Genomic DNA, 17,710 nt, shown 5'->3' on the forward strand with positions numbered 1-17,710 from the left:
CTTGTATGTTTCCGAAGCTTATGTGATAGGAGAAAATCTTACTTAAGGGTTGTTAAGTGTCTGTTTTTTTTTCAACCTTAAAATCAAATGGAAATCAATTCATTAGCTAGAACGAAGACAGTTGTGACTGTTATTGGATCTTCATATTAGGTGCCTTTGGCCAAAAAATCTATAAGAATCGTCTTTCCGGCAATAAATCATATGAGACCCTGACAATAAAAAAATGCGGATATGTGACCCTAGCAAGCTCGAGTTACTGCTATGAACCTCCCATTCTAGTATTCTCATACGATATTATGTATAATTTTCGGTAACTTCATCTATTGATTCCTATAATTTGGAGTACAATTGGAATATTTTTTGTTTTTATTTATTTTAAACATAAATAATTCGAGCAATCACACTGTGCACCATATTGTGACGTCACAATCTCTTTTTTAAGGGTGTTAAATAAATTAACCACACACCTCTAACTTTATTTTATATAGCCAAATACTTTATTGCACACGAAAATCAAATCCTTAAACACGTGCCGAAGGAACATCAAAAACAAAACTATATACGGTACGTCTTAGTAGTACTTGTTCTGAATACGAAATATCGATACTAAACAAAAATATATCTAAAAAGAAGAGCCTACATCCGTTTTCCGACACAACAAACTCACAGCACGAACTGGAAATAATCGTTCAGTAACTTAGGGCGAGATCATAAAAAACGACATACGTGGAATATAAAAATTCTCTAGAGGTAGACGGGGCAGGTGTTAAGAGGCGCCCACTTTGTATTTCGGGCGGGACCAACCCTCTTGTACACAGAAGGCCCAGATAAGGCCGACATATTTAAAGTGTAGACGAGTATTACTTCAAATATGCTCTGAAAAGGGTACTTACTGTTCGCGGTCTATGGAATATCAAAAGCTTAAAACTACGTTATTTAAATTCCGCATTAAAGATCAGGTAACGTACTCTGCATGCGGAAGTCTGAGAGATGCGTTGAATTTTACAAATATGCAGCGTGATCACGCTTTTGTGGTGAACTAAATAGAGTTGCAACTTGCTTGCATCCCTGGGTGTAACTTAAAGCATGATGGACATTTAAAGTCAAATTTAATTGTTATATTGCTTTACATGGGTAGGCGAACTAATGTCCTCCTGATTTTAGTGCGTCCCTCGATCATCAATACCGTGTTCACCCCAAAATATGAGGTAAGGTTCCAATTGGAATCTACCAACGAAAGCTGCACACGATTTTCACACGAAACTAAACTTAACAAACAACTGGCAAATGTCATATAGGTGACGTGTACAATATTTGAAAATTAGAGAGAGAGAGAGAGAGAGAGAGAGAGTATTCTTTATTGTACACCAAAAAACAAATAAACAGTGCGACACATTAAATACAAAAAAAAAGTACAATTGGTGGTCTTATCGCTAAGAGCGATCTCTTCCAGACAACCATCAATCAGGTGGACAAGAATAATTTGGAAAGGAATTACGAAACGAAAATTAAGAGAAGAAACATAAAAAAAATCCCAGAAAAAAAACGAATATCACAATTACAGCAAACCATATCTGGTACGAGAGTCGGAAAATGAAACAAAACTCAAAATCTTTACAAGTGACCAACATAGATGGGAGTTGTGGACGCTGAATAGTCCATAAACAGAGCTCAAGTCACAAACGACTGACTTAAATCAACAATAAAACGTTCGTAGTATAAAATGTAATCCAATAACATCATAAAACCGGGATTTGATTACGCTCGTCGATTTGCACATATGACGTGTGATTGTGAAATAAATAGACACGTTTTTAATGGTAGGCGATTGAAGTGCTTGCTTCAAACCCGCAAAAAATATAATTTGGGTAATTACTGGTGGTAGGACCTTTTGTGAGTACTCACGGGTAGGTACCACCACCCCGCCTATTTCTGCCGTGAAGCAGTAATGCGTTTCGGTTTGAAGGGTGGGGTAGCCGTTGTAACTATATTGAGACTTTAGAACTTATAACTCAAGATGGGTGGCACATTTACGTTGTAGATGTCTATGGGGTCCAGTAACCACTTAACATCAGGTGGGCTGCGAGCTCGTCCACCCATCTAAGCTGTAAAAAAAAAAAAATCCAGATCGTACAAGCCATTCTAAGTCATTCTAAGACCCTTTCAAATTTCGTATAATAACATATCCCTACGAAAAACCCTTAGTGTAAATAGCAAGTAATAGTCTTCTCTACTTGAACCTGCGATAGTAAAATAGAAATCACGATCATCTTAAATAATTCCTCAGTGCACTCACCATTGGTCTCACGGTAATATATACAAAGATAGCCGAAGTTGCAATAAACCGAAACTGATTTTTATTTACGTAAAGGCAGTCAATGGTTTTTGTCCCTTAGATCCAATTAAAAAAGACTAGCATTAAAAGGGAAATCGAAAAAAAAAAGATACTTTTAAAATTTTAAATTACGCGCCGTCTATTATCTTGTACCACGTGCAATGATACTAAGCGAAAAGCCCAAGGATCAAGACGGGCTATCTCTTTTATTTCATTGCGTTCAATACACGGACACGCTTAAACGGATTTCGGATCTTATCTAGCAATCGAATCGATGACCAACAAATATTTATATCCATCTACTTTTTACTGTCGTCTTTTTTTTTTCGGGTAATAATTTTATAGGTTGTGTGACAAATGTTCCAAAATGGCTGTTAGTTTTATTGAAACCGGTTTCATTTCGGTATCTTGGTGCATTATTTTTACACCTCCCATGAATGTTTTATTTAGCGGTCGAAATACCATGACCACTGATTTCAATTCATTCTATTTCAAAAGTAATTCAATCTTGAATTTTCATTTCAATAAATTTTAAAGACATCCCGGAAAAAAATGGGCCGCAAATTTTCAAAGAACTGGTCACCTTTCATGGTTGGCATGAATTAAAAAAAAGATTTTTGTATGATTCTTAAAAAAGTTTTGTGCCTATTACGCGTAAGGTCCGACAGTAACTGGAATAGGCAAAAGGCTAAGCCTAAGCAAGCTGTCAACGATTAGATAAGCAAAAAATATGCGTCTTGTATTGCGAAACCAGTATATTATAATAACCAATCTGTACGCTCCTCCCCTGTGACGTTCTGACCTCTGTCATACCCTTGGTCAATGGTCAGCTGTAACGAAAACCCCTGGCCCGGTCACGTACAACCGCCATTTTTATTTGATTACGCCAACAACTCCAAGAAATCGCAATTTTGACGATCCAAATGGATCAGACGCAGTTTTGTTTTTGTCCCACAACATATTGCGTGGTGCCATTCTTGTAAGAAACACTATTTGATCGACTTTTACCGTTACTGTCATATTCGTCTTCTAGTACGATTAAGAATTATTAAATTCATCAGATCGCACCGTTATGTAACTATACTGAGATCTTAGAACTTATATCTCGAGGTGGGTGGCGCATTTACGTTGTAGATGTCCATGGGCTCCAGTAACCACTTAACACCAGGTGGGCTGTGAGCTCGTCCACCCACCTAGGCAATAAAAAAAAAAATACATTAAATCTCGTAGTTAAGATCTTAAATATGAAAGTTAGCGTATTTTAATTTGAAAGAACTGCTTCAGAAATAAAAAGTGCAAAAATTCGACCTATACACATAAACGACACGTAAATCGTCTTTTTCGAAAAAAAATTCTAATGGAGGATCCATAACTTAAAAATCTTCACGACTCAGTTGCATTAAACATAAAATCTACAAATTTTATTTACGTTTATTTAGAACTAGAAATTTGACAGAGTTATACCTAGTCAGGTTATAAATTCTGTTACATGTTTAATGTAAAATAATTGAAACAAGTTTATTCATTACGTAACCATTCATATACCAAAATGAACTTTTCAAATACTCTTTTCAAAACAAATTTTTCAGTATGTTAAAAATTTGAATTGGCGCGTAACCGCAACGATGCAACGCAATAACTGCAACACGGTCTTCTTTAAGCGTCCACTCCATATTTAAAAATGAATAAAATTCTAAAAGTATACATTTTTATTTTCATGAACAATTCCAAATTCGAATTCAATAAACTTTTTTGTGGCCAGCATTCTAAAAGAAAAGTTTTTACTGTGTGACAATACTTATGACCTGACTAGTTATTTTACTCGATTTTATAAATAAGCTGGAGGTTAAGGAGGGAGGAGGAAAAGTCTAGAAAAATCCAAGTGCCATACCATCCGCCAATCTATTCTTGTATGTGTTTTCGAAACATTCAAAGAGCATCTACGAAACTAAGTCATCAAGTCTTTTTTGTTCTTCTACAAACATTTTCTCTTTCACGTTAACATATATTTGTTTATACTTGACGGCATGAAGTTTTACGGCATCAGAAACATCTATTAAATCACTACAAAGCTAGTTTTTGCGCGGGCGATTTAGTAGTTGCTCAGGGAAATAAATAGGGGAGACAATCTAAACGAAACTGCAGACGAGGTAGTGTGTTCTTCAGTTTTGCGAGTTGTATTTTTTTTTTGTACGACTAGCTGACCCGGCCGACTTCGTAGTGCCTCAATCGATAAATAAAATACCTAAACTTTTGTATAAAATAAACTTAAAACAAACAAAAGGAATCCGTCCGACGGGGGACACATCAAAGGAAAACAAAATTGTTTTTATATAATTCCGAGCTTTTTTATATTTATCTACTTTTTAAACCTTCTCTGGACTTCCACAAATAATTCAAGACCAAAATTAGCCAAATCGGTCTAGCCGTTCTCGAGTTTTAGCGAGACTAACGAACAGCAATTCATTTTTAAATATATAGATTTAATCTCGTAATTTCCTAGTCAGAACAATATTCACTTATTATGGTCGTAGACGACTATGGACGACTAATCGTCGACATTTGAATAAAAGGAAAATTATTAAAAAGTAAAGGAAAATAAAAAAATGCAAAATTAAATTGTAAAATTAGGTATAATGGTTTTCAGTTATGCAGGAAATCTATATATTAATACGTGAAGCAAAAACTTTATATCCCTTTTTACGAAAATTGCGCGAACGGAGGAGTATGAAATTTTTCACACTTATAGAGAATATAGAGAAGAAGTGCACAATGCTAATATTTTTTTAAATAATGCATAAAAGATACTTTAAATCAATAAAGAAAACATTACACACACTACATACCATGTATTTGACGCACACACGCATGCATACTATTTATTGTCTAACTTTTGTTCTCGACGTCTGTTGTCAAATTGAGAATAGATTAAATATGGTTTGTCTTTATTAATATTTTTTATAGTGTGGTCTTGGTGAAATTTGTGAATATAAAAGTATAAAATACAATCATAATAGTGTACAAACTTACAATTCCAATTAATTATAGTCGAATTTCGACTACTGCGGGACCTCTAGTTTGTTTATATTTCCTAATACATATATAGTATATACGATGAATTTATATCCATTACTAAAAATGCTATTGCATTACATAATCTTCTATCGAATTTATCGAATTGAAAATTGCAGTAAACACTTCCTTTCTTTCTAGGCACACTGCAAATAGTGAAGAGTGAAGAGGATGACAATGGCAAATTTGAATGTATCGCGGAAAACTCGATTGGAACTGAATTCTCTAAGCCCACGGTTCTATACGTGAAAGGTATGTATAAATTAATTTGATTAAGTGCCATTCCTTATAGTGAAGTCCGGCGATTTCTTCTTGATCCAAAAAAAAACACATAGATGCGCGGACATAATTCCGCGTCTACCATGAGACATGAGATCGCAGCAGTGAACCTTAATGAACCTTACCTATCGAGGGGTGAAAAGCTATTTGGTTTAAGCGACATATCACTTAATACGCAACATTTATCTTTGTAATTAAAAGTGCGTTTTAGTTGGTATTAGCATCAACAGTGTGCTGCTTTTAATTGAACTTCAATTAAGTTTATTCCATTCAAATAGCTGAAGTAGTTTTTTGTAATAATATTTTTTCCAAATTTTAAACTTCAAATGGCTCTCTCTCCTTTGTTTAACGCTGGGGAATCCATTTACGGATTCCCGGTCGAGGGGGGTAAATGTCTCCTGTAAAATTGCAAAAATGTCGCTTAAACCAAATAGCCTTTCACCCAGCTGGAACAGTGCCCCTAGCGACAAACGATCTAACTCCATACAAATTTGACTTAACTTTTACGCTATCGAGAACGTTTAAAAACACGCAAAAAACACAGTTAAAAAATAAGTCTGCGATACTGATACGCACTACAACATCGCCGCTCGGAATTATATTTCGGTACAGACCGCACAAAAGTTATAACCACATCAAAAGGTTTCGCTCGTGTGGCTTCAACGAAATATACGATTTCAAAGCCAGGGTGGGTCCCGCGCGGTCAAATTACATAATGATCAGCCATTCGCGCGCCGCACGCGACCGTGATTAGTTCGGTAGGGGACGTTAGATATAAACTTTGGCCAGTCAAAGTGAGAGGCAAAATGTGGTGGCAGTAATACGCCTTTTACATTCGTTGGGTGTAGTTTGATTGTTAAGAATGCATAATGCTGTTTGGCCGATTTATAGTGCTAGTTACACGTGGATTTTATTTATTTAAATTCCGCTAGCGGCGGCGGTGGTAATCAGGATTTGCATAATTTTGGATTGTTTGGTTCGGCAAAGAACCTCCCCGTGAATACCAATACCTAAGTAGACACATGAACTCGAAGTTTTAATATATTGTAATAACAGACTTCGAAAGTCTTAATAATACTTATTTAATAATAATTTCATTGATCCTATTTTAAAATAAAAATCAACACCAAATCCCCTATACCTAATTGAATATGCAATTTCGAAAAGGGCACATCTCTGAAAATGTAAAATGTTCAGGAAATGAAAAAAAACTGATTATTTTCTAAAGTAGTGTAAAATTTAAAATATTAACTTTTGAGATATATTTTAGTGTTAATTAACAATTGAAAATTACTGGAATTATTATAAAATGGGTGTAGGTAAGTCTCAAAACTACATGTACATGAAAAAAACGTATTTGACAAAATATGCGACATGTGCCCTTTTCGAAGTTGCATATTCAATTAAACAGTAGTTTTCTAACGACACAAATACGTAGGATGCAAACAGACGTTCGTCGGAGGCAGTTAGCTGGAACTAGGTTGAGACCTACATACAACAGACACAGTAATATTCACTATATAAATTGCCAGCGCGATAACGTCGCGACGCCTCGCATCAGTAACATACATGAGCATTTAGATAAAAGCAGATATTTACTGTGTACATTTTAACATCGTTCAAGTTAAGATAGTTTTAGAAATGGTACCTAAATGGTCTAAAATGGTACCACTCTATCTTTTTACGTAATCGAAAAGATCTAGGTAGTCTTACCTTTACGCGTCTAAGGCATTTGCCAGAGAATATGTAGCATCGTTCTTTGACAATTTCATAACCCACAGACACAGCCCACTGAGTTTCTCGCCGGCCTTTCAGTGGATCGCGTGTCCGATTCGGTGGTAGATTCTGCGAAGCACGACTCTTGCTAGGATTCGAGCTAGTAACGTCGTCAGGTTTGAGCCCCGTGAGCTCACCTATTAGCTCGGCGAATCTAGAATAACCCCTCGAGGTTACTAGATAGAATAGGTAGATAAAAATAAATAAATAAAGAATTTCATCCGGATATTGGAATCGTCAATCGACATTTACTAGTGGTAGATGAACTCGCATAGTACCTAATTCTAATTCTGCATGAAGTAGTATCGCACCTTTAGTATTGGAGTGGCTTAACTAAGAATTGTATGAAAATGGGTTTTATACATTAAACGACTAATAAACATGCTTTCGATCAGGTTATAAAATTAAACAGTTTTTTTTATTCTAGAAAAAGACAAAGTACTCTTTCCGACTCTTTTAAATGAAGTACATAACCTTAAAGTAGTAAAATCGAAACATTGAAAAAATTCAATTCTTGAATTAGGTTTTTTTTAAGATTAGAATTTAGGCAAGAATTTTAGATTAATTGACTTCAATTATAAAGTGCTGTATGTTTGTGTTTTGAAATAAACATCAAATTTAAAACACAAAGAAAACCGCTGAATTTATTTCACAGGTTCTAATCAACACTATGATATTTCTCTGAACTGGTGCTTTGGTGTTTTTGACTTATTAATAACTATTAATATTAATATTTTATTACATTTCCAAAAACATGATTTAGAAGTAGATAGTTATTATATAATAAAATCATTAATCATCTGGCTTCGTATCGACAAAACAGCAATCAGATTAGTAAATAAACTGGGTGCGGTTGCAGAATTCGATCAAGTAAATCTATTCCGTCGTTAACAGGGATACGAAACTGCAATCAATCTCTCTAATATCTCGGATATTAAGAGATCCAGAAACTATTTGATAGCCGACACTCTAGTTCCGAGTTGATAAACTGGATCGAATGACAAATTATATTGGTTTGTAATTTAGACAGCGTCTTAACGATTTTGATCTGTTTCGCGTGGGTAACATTCATTATAGTTATGTTTTGGTAGTGGAAAAGGATTTACAGTTGAAATATATTATGCTAATAGTTTAAAAAAAACTAAAAAAAATACGCTTTTATAGAAAATCCAACTAAAAAATAGAAATAAATTTTAATAAATTTAAATTAAAAATAGTGTAAGAAAAAGTTATTTTATAGTGTAAAAGCGTATTTTTTTTGTTTTTTAAAACTATTATTTATTTTTCATTTTTTAGTTGAATTTCAATGTTTTCAATTTTTTTTAAATATTGAATTGTCATCGGTCCTTAATAAGTACCTATGCCAAATTTCGAGTTAATCCGACGTTTTGAAGGGGGTCAAAATCATGTTCAGTGAAACGTGGTCACTCACAATGGAGCAATCAAAAGATATATGCTCGGAGTTTCGCTGCAAGAATGAGTCGGTAATGAGGAGATTCACATCAAATTCGCATTTGAAAGCCTTTGGACAAGATGGACCAACGGCATGTTGAAGATCGTGGAAATCCACTGGATGCTGGCAGCGCAGAACTGGTCATGATATCGAACCTTGAGCAAGGCTATGTCTAAGCAGTATACGTCTTTAGGCTGAAAATAATATCATAATATAATATAATAACATAATAATAATCACTGCAGTAAAAGAAACATATAATCTCGATGTACTTAATAAAATCAGTTTGACAATCAGTTCATTTAACTAACTAGCAAATAAAAAAAATGTGAGCAGTCACGGGACGCCTGGCAGATGTGAAACATGGACATTATTTTGTGAAAGTAATATGCAGAAAAGAACAGATTGTGATAGGAACTAAATATGTCATAATGATAAAATAAAATATTACGAAAAAATAATTTGTTTTCAAGTAAAACACAGGTTATGTGTACTGTAGTAAACAACACTGTATACACTACGGAGTATACACTATAGGTATCCGAGCTCAGTGTAGCGAGAGAGATGGCTTAACGCCGGATCGAGTGGGAGAGAATCGCACAGTCGATTGCGCATGGCGACGCGTCGCCACACCGTACACACTACTGCATATAGACTGTATACATATACCATCATATAGCGTGGCGACGCGACGGCATTCGTTGCCACGCCAGAAATCGGTTTTACGTGCGGCTATAGATGTTTGACATCAATAATCCAAACATAACTCATCTGCATACCTACCGAAAAATTTCACACTTAATATGTCGCACAATTTGTTGTTTGATTCATGCGTATTACGTACACTTTCTAAATGTGAGGTATTTTTTATTTTTATTTCGTCATCGCCCTTGGACCTACGTCATTGTCACATCGTACAGTCGCCGCTGTCAATATACCCACAGGTTTTATCTTTATTGAAAAAGAAAAATAAAAAAATAAAGTACCTACTAGTCAAAAAAATAATATTATTTAAACATACGACAATTTACTTTACCGGTACGTAAATTTGAGCGTAGAACAAAACTATTTCCAAGGCCGATAGCACTAATTCATAATATATAAAGAAAGTTAAACAAACTATCTAAAATAGAAAAATAATCTTTGTAACGTGCCAGTTTTAATAACATCTAGCTTTTAATTAAAAGCTTTGGATATCCCTCGCGTGTTCAGACAGAAAGAAACAAGGTGCGCCGCTCCGAAAGTTGCTCTTTTCAGTCTGAGAAGTCGCCGTGGCCTAAAGGATAAGACGCGCGTGTGCTTAGTGCGAGTTTTTTAACGTTCTCGATAGCGTAAAAGTTAACTCAAATTTGTATGGAGTTGGATCGTTCGCCTACGTTTGCCGCTAGAGGCGCTGTTTCGCTAAACTTTTACTTTTAGTTTTACGCTATCGAGAACGCTAAAAAACTCTCACTAAACACACTGACTGGTACATTCAAATCGAGCAATGCGACTGTGCCGGTTTTAGAATCTCGCAGGCGTCCTATTCCATCATCTTGAAAATAATTGGCGAACACGTATACCGGACGTTTGAAACTTTAGGCTACTATAACTTACTACATACTATAACTTACTTTTAAGTCGTCGTGGCCTAAAGGATAAGACGTCCGGTGCATTCGTATGTAGCGATGCACCGGTGTTCGAATCCCGCAGGCGGGAACCAATTTTTCTAATGAAATACGTACTCAACAAATGTTCACGATTGACTTCCACGGTGAAGGAATAACATCGTGTAATAAAAACCAAAACCGCAAAATTATAATTTGCGTAATCACTGGTGGTAGGACCTCTTGTGAGTCCGCACGGGTAGGTACCACCACCCCGCTTATTTCCGCCGTGAAGCAGTAATGCGTTTCGGTTCGAAGGGTGGGGTAGCCTTTGTAACTATACTGAGACCTTAGAACTTATATCTCGAGGTGGGTGGCGCATTTACGTTGTAGATGTCTATGGGCTTCAGTAACCACTTAACACCAGGTGGGCTGTGAGCTCGTCCATCCATCTAAGCAATAAAAAAAAATAAAAAAAAATTACATTCAAATGAATCATTTAAATGAATATAAACTGTTGTTTTCCTAAATAAAATAATGTGAGTTGAAAATCGACGAACCTTCCCTTTCTGTCCGTACACAGCCCACGTCCATTCGAGCGGAGAACTCCTTGTTTTTGCGACCACCAATCCCACGTCACTCAATGTTTTTTATTTTATTTTAGTTTCGTTTGCTTTTCCGTATGGTTCGTTCCGTTTATTATTGTTTCCCGCTGCTTACTCATAAATCTCCGTCTACCTGAAGCTTTTGAAGGGCGATACTAAGCTTCTATACCAAGTTGAGGTTTGAAAACACTTTCGATGTTCTCGACTTATTAAGCGAGAGCAACTCGTGACAAGCGCTAAAAGTTGGCCAAGTTATTGCTTACTGCTGATTGCGGCGGTCACAAATAACGGCCGGATTTGTGGCTAAATTGACAATATGTTGTGTTACATATCGACGCTTGAAAGGCAAACGTGACTAAGCGACAATAACTGCTTTGTACATAAATGATAGGCAATAACCATATTCGATGCGCAAAAAAATATTTTTCTAGGTCTATTAAAATCATTTTAATCCTACAGCTAGATTTGTTAAAATAAAAAAAAAAATCAGGTATTTCAACTTTAAATTAGTCTACTGTAAAGTTCACGCATTGTCGCTTAGTCACGTTTGCCTTTCAAGCGTCGATATGTATAGTTCACATAGGTATTTTCTGTTATTTAATGCCTCCTGTCACTTTATTGAAGTGAAACTTCTTTAGGCGCGTTGAGAGTAAAATTTAATTCGCGACAGATTATAATTATTTACGGCTACGGAGAGAAAAGATACAATTTACGAAGAGCGAGAGTGAGAAAATAGAGAAAGCGTCTCGCAAATCACCAAGTAATTAATTAATTAATTGCACTAAAAAAAATATGAAGAAAACCACAATAGTACATACACCGCAAAAGAAGTTTCACTTCTATCACGTGGACCATTGGTCGTTGGTGGAAGTTGACCGCGCACTAATTTTTATTGGCTTCATAGATAGACGAGCATAATTGGGCCCACCATATACACCAATATCGACTTTCTTGTCCTTAAAAAGAAAATTGTCTGATAAACAAAGTCGATAAACAAAGAAAACGGTCATTACCTGTTTTTCTTTATCTATTTGCCTATCTCTATAAAAATATGGTATAATGAAAATAATTAATATAATTTTTTAATGCACGAAATATTATAATGTATAGATACTGGCATGGCCTATTGTGAGTCTAAATACCTATGTACCGGTATCCAGCCAATATCTACCACGAAGCAATCGCGCGGTCTATTTTGAACGGGAGAACAGTCGTTATTGAATACCGTTAAAACTTCAACTTCAAGCTGCTATTTTTAGTTTATGTTAAAAGTAATTAGACTTCTAGACTCATCTATCAAGAACTTCTATAATTATCTTTCATATCTTTTTTAACAGGCAAATGTTCCACATTCAAATATCTCAAGCTAGGTTTTGGATACGAGACGAGAACCAAAATCTAAAATAGGAAATTTATTTCACTAAAAAATTTACCTAGACTTTGTGGTACAGTAATCAAGGATGCGAACTATAATTTGCGTAATTACTGGTGGTAGCCTTACAACTTACGTCTCGAGGTGGGTGGCGGAATTCACGTTGTAGATGTCTATGGGCTCCGGTTACCATTTAACACCAGGCGGGAAGTGAGCTCCTCCGAGCATCTAAGCTATAAAAAAATAAAAATAAAAACTATTAAGTCGACGATAAAAACAACAATGATATTCCTCCAAAAAATGATCTTCATTGTATATTGCAGTGGCTCCTTAAGTTTCCCATCATCAATTTTTCTGGCACAAAATTACAAACTTCCATTAACGAACATCTAATTAATAATACCATTATTAATTATGTAATTGAAATAGGTGGGCTGCTCGAACAAAAACACTTAAACGCCTTTATTTTGACGGAAAGAAAGCAAAAAGCATAATTCTACGTCCGCCAACTAATTTTAATTAATCGTAAAAATAAATTAGCTTAGGCTTTCCACGTTGGAAACGTTTTGAGTGAAAGAATAATAATTTCCGTGGCTGCCCCGACGTGGCTGTGGATCTTTGTGGTCTGTGGTAAAAGAAATAGCGGATATACAGACATCGATAGTTAATATAAATAATTACTGGTGGTAGGGTAGGTACTAACGCCATGCCTATTTCAGGCGCAATGCGTTTCGATTTGAAGGGTGGGGCAGCCGTACTGTAAAACTGAGACTTACTCGTGTCTCAAGGCGAGGGGTGGCATTTACGTTTTTGATGTTTATGGGCTCCGGTAAATAATTAACATCAGGTGGGCCGAGAGCTCGCCATCACATTTAAGCAATAAAATAAAAAATCTTTCAAAAACTGTATTATATCAGTAAGTTATCAGTAACTCCAAGCTACATACTGAACCATGTATCTTGCCATATTTGGAATCAACCTTTTTTTGAATCACTATCGCCTTTTTATAATTATGTATTCAATCTTTATTGTAGACATAGATACAAAAGCACAATTTAAATGGCAAATACAAAAGGCAATATAAGTCAAAAATGAGTTTTCTTCCAAAAAGTTAGCTTACTACGACAAGATTTTAAATCTAGATTTAAAGTCTAGAGATAGAGAAAGAAAACAAACATACACGAATTCGTGTAAAAGAGATTTTGGCAAAAAATTATCCGATCTTATTTTTTTCTCAATATTGAAGTTGTATATTAGTGAAAGAATTGATTCGTAAAATTGGTAGGGCACCCTTTAAAAATGTCATCAACAAAAGTTTTTCGAACGTCCGTCCAATATTACGTTAAGAAAATTCACGTATTACTGGGCACATAACGGCATCTAATTTTATACCTTATACCATACTTAGAGCAATGTCAGTGAAGGATGACCAACGCACATCGCCCCAAAGCCTCTGATCCCGACAGCTGTCTCTGGCCTCACCTTAATTAAACCAAGTCACTGTCGCAGGAATACACCAAAACTAAAGATATTTTGTGTACATTGTGTTCCGCCAAAGGTTTTCTTATGTACTTTTGAGGGAAATTATAGGATAAAGCTTGCTATGAAAGAGTCGTGCGTTAGGGAAGTTTGAGGCAGACTTTGACAAACTAGGCTCAACACTCACCTAGTTCTTTAAATCTGAGTTTAAAGTTTTTTTTTAATCAAAATAAGAGTTGAAAGGTAGAAAAGATTGATTGAATTTTGAAATTCTTTTAACACAATAAGAAAAGTAAGTATAAGATAATAAAAGTAAGAAATCTCAATTATATTGGTAGTATTCGTATGAGCTCTTGCAATAAGCTCTACTATTAATAAATTTCAAATTACCTAATGAAACTCAAATTAAAATATTTCCTAACTACATTTTATGTGTATGTTATTAAAGAGTAGATTTTGGATCATTTTACTCTCTGAAAACATGAATATCTGTATCTGTCCAAAAAACTACACCTATGCTACCTGTATGTGTGCGTAAATTATTTGAAAGATTTAATAATCAACAAAACAAAACAATAGGCCAAAAAACAATCGAAATATGTAGTTTCTAACCTAGTCATTAAGTGACCCAAAGTAAATCCTACCTCTATGGACGGAGCATCGTTTTCATTAATGGAACCCTTTGTTAGCCGTCAAATGTAAACAATGCAAAACAAAAGTAATTAAAGCAATGAATTCGTTGAATATGAAACCTGGGCCTTACCTTAATGTACGCGCAGGCTAGGGTTACAAGGTGGAAACGTTTCTTCCATTTTGGAAGTTTTAAATTGATGTTGATGTAAATTTAAGTTGATGCTACCATCAATTATCGTGTCCTAATTATTACTTAAATAAAATTAATCACAAAACATACATATATTGTATTCTTAAGACCTGACAAACTTCGATCCGTGAACATGTCAAATCAAAAATAATCGCAAAAAGAGGCTGAGTGTTGGCTGGTTTTGTTTTTCATATTTACTTATGAAAATCACATTTACATTTACATACTTAATATTAAGTTATAACAACTGTACCACCTTACAAACTAAAGTGCAACAGCTGTCTGTCCAATGAAATCCAATGACGCAATTGCATTGAAGCAGAATCATACAAAAACTTATAGTGTGCACACTAATCATGTTTTTATTTTTTGGATCGATAAGTAATCGCCGACGTATATCCGGATTGGTGTGGTATGCTTCCTATCAAAAACCATGGGCGATAGTAACGAAATATTCCAATTATTACTGACCCGTTAACACATTTGCTACCGCCTGTTGCCTATAAAAAACAAAGGCTAGTTGAAAACCCGTCTGCATCAACAGTTAATTGTGATTTTGTTAATGAAATGTATATTTGTCAACAGTACGAAGAGTCGCACCCCAGTTTTCGATACCACCCCCTCCCCGCTCAGAAGTGATGCTCGGTGGAAACCTGACTTTGAAATGCGTTGCTTTCGGAGCACCGATGCCTACTGTTAAATGGAGGAAAGGTAAGTGTTGGAACTTCCTTTTCCTTATTCCTTCCTCAATCCCCTATCCACGCCATCTGTTGACACTACAAGAAAACATACGCATATAAAAAATGGCGCGAAGAGTGTAAAAAAAAAACTATAACATGGTGCCGGTGCAAAAACAATAAAATTGTGATTTGTTGATCAATCAGCACATATAACTCTCGCCAGTGAGAAAATAGAATAATGCACCAACGAGCTACAGAGTGAGTCCTAAAACTTATCCTTTTCCCAGTCCCAAACATATCTAAATTCAAAACGGTAAGCAGCACCATTTATATGTTGAATCGTAATCTGTCGTATCAAAATAGATGATCCTGAGTACATATTATATGCAATGAGCGTTTTTCACTCGATTGATTTGAAACATAGTACGTAATGGTATTGATCTGCACTTTTTGTCTGCAGATTTTTTTGCATCATTAAACTCCAGTAGCACATCAGTATTTCCGATAGAAGAGTGAATGTCATACGTCACAACTAGTGGCAAAGTTAAACTATGAAAGTCACAACTAGTGGCAAAGTTAAACTATGAAATTAATTAACAAACAGTTTAAAAAAAGTATCTCAAAGCAGTAATAACACAGAAACATATTTTTATCAATATATGCAGTTTAATATTTACGACAAGTAAATTTTTCATCTTACTTATAAAAATATACTTTTTAATTATCAACCTATCGATTTTATAAATTGACTTTGCGTGTTCCCCCGCACAGGATTAACGAAATGGTTGACCCCGGAGGATAATCCTCCTCTAGGGCTGAACAACCTTGAATTAAGAGACATCAGAGAATCTGCCAACTACACTTGCGAAGCAGCCAGCGTGCTTGGAGTCATTGAAGCCACAGCCGAAGTCAAAGTTCAATGTAAGTTTTGCAACCATTATTCAATTAATTCGATCAATTTTATTATTACAAATACTGAATTTCACCGAATAGTGATTCGTCATAATAGTATACTAAATGGAAATACATACAATTCTTTCGTTTTCTCAATATGCATAACTTATTGTCTTTGAAGCGTAACTTTATAAAATATAGGAACCCGTCCCTCCCAAATTAAATCTCGTTATTAATTGGGGACCGTTACATTGCTCATCTCTTTTTTCGTACCTACGAGGTCTCGACAAATGTACCTCAATTTACCGGGTAATTGATTATTTCATGAAATCATTAACCCCATACCGAGTTGTAAGTGTTCGCTAATTAATCCGAACTGTTTGAGTAGCTCCCGACGCGAAGCGAGCAGACGACTGACTGAATCAAATTACACTCATAATTTCTTGGGATAACTGTTGCAAATTTATGGTAATAACTTCGCCGCGATGGAAAGGGGGGGATTTACGAAAATCAATTTGATAAATTGCGGCAAGTCGAGAGACATCCATTATGAATTAGTGTTATAATTCATAATTGAAAGGGTTGGAAAGTTGCGCCCGGCCTCCTGAGACAAACGAATGTCTGTTTGATTAATGATTCATTATGATGGTTGCGTAGTTCGAGAATCGTCTTCTTGATTTCTTGGGAAGGTTAAAATATCGATGTCCATTCCGTAATCTCCCATTTGTAATTCTGTGCTTCTGATTAAATACATTGGTAGTCGTGGCAATTTGGCTTCACCTTGAACTGCCCAAGATTTGGTCGGCCTCAATGAATAAATGACCCGGCAAGTTTAATGGCGGTCGCGTCGAAAATCTTCTTCGAATTTATTTATTCCTTGATTGAGGTTAAGTGGCTTTTCGTCGAGGAAGAAATGCTTCGTGATTTTTATCGTGACTTTAACTTAAAAAGAGTTAGGTAACGAAAGAGATATTTATGAACCTTTTTTTTCATTTTAAGCAATTTAAAAATGTCATCACTTTAAGAACAAAATGTCTGTATTTAACTTGACAGTGTTAAAACTGTTTTTTTATTTATTCATAGAACTTTCAATAATCGTGACTCTCACTGAGACCTGTCCATTATTATATTCGGTACCATAGTTTAAAAAAAATAAGAAAAGTTGTAATACTAAATGTCGTTTACGGAAAGAAAAGGATAATACGGTTGTATATTAAAAATAACATTTTTCACTAACCAACCAAAGGGAAATACAATTATCGAAAGAAAATTAATGTACATGGATAGTGAATAGTCCGTTAATTCTTTTGTCATCTATTTTATATACATATGAGAACGTTCAATTCGTTCCTTGTC

General features: G+C 35.2%; 1 long non-coding RNA gene across 5 annotated transcripts in view; it reads left to right on the forward strand.

Annotated features, from left to right (window-relative positions):
* Positions 1-17,710, forward strand: part of LOC101742035 (tyrosine-protein phosphatase Lar) — a 448,057-nt gene that overhangs the window by 401,760 nt on the left and 28,587 nt on the right. For 4 of the 5 annotated variants that reach the window (XR_009974350.1, XR_009974352.1, XR_009974351.1 and 1 more), the window contains exons 7-9: positions 5,549-5,659; positions 15,366-15,491; positions 16,232-16,381. This is a non-coding gene — a long non-coding RNA (tyrosine-protein phosphatase Lar). Of the gene's footprint in view, positions 1-5,548; positions 5,660-15,365; positions 15,492-16,231; positions 16,382-17,443; positions 17,648-17,710 lie in introns of those variants that run through there. The other variant, XR_009974354.1, reaches the window with a different exon arrangement.

This window comes from Bombyx mori, chromosome 11 (genome assembly GCF_030269925.1).
Source record: "Bombyx mori chromosome 11, ASM3026992v2".
NCBI classification, from domain to species: domain Eukaryota; kingdom Metazoa; phylum Arthropoda; class Insecta; order Lepidoptera; family Bombycidae; genus Bombyx; species Bombyx mori.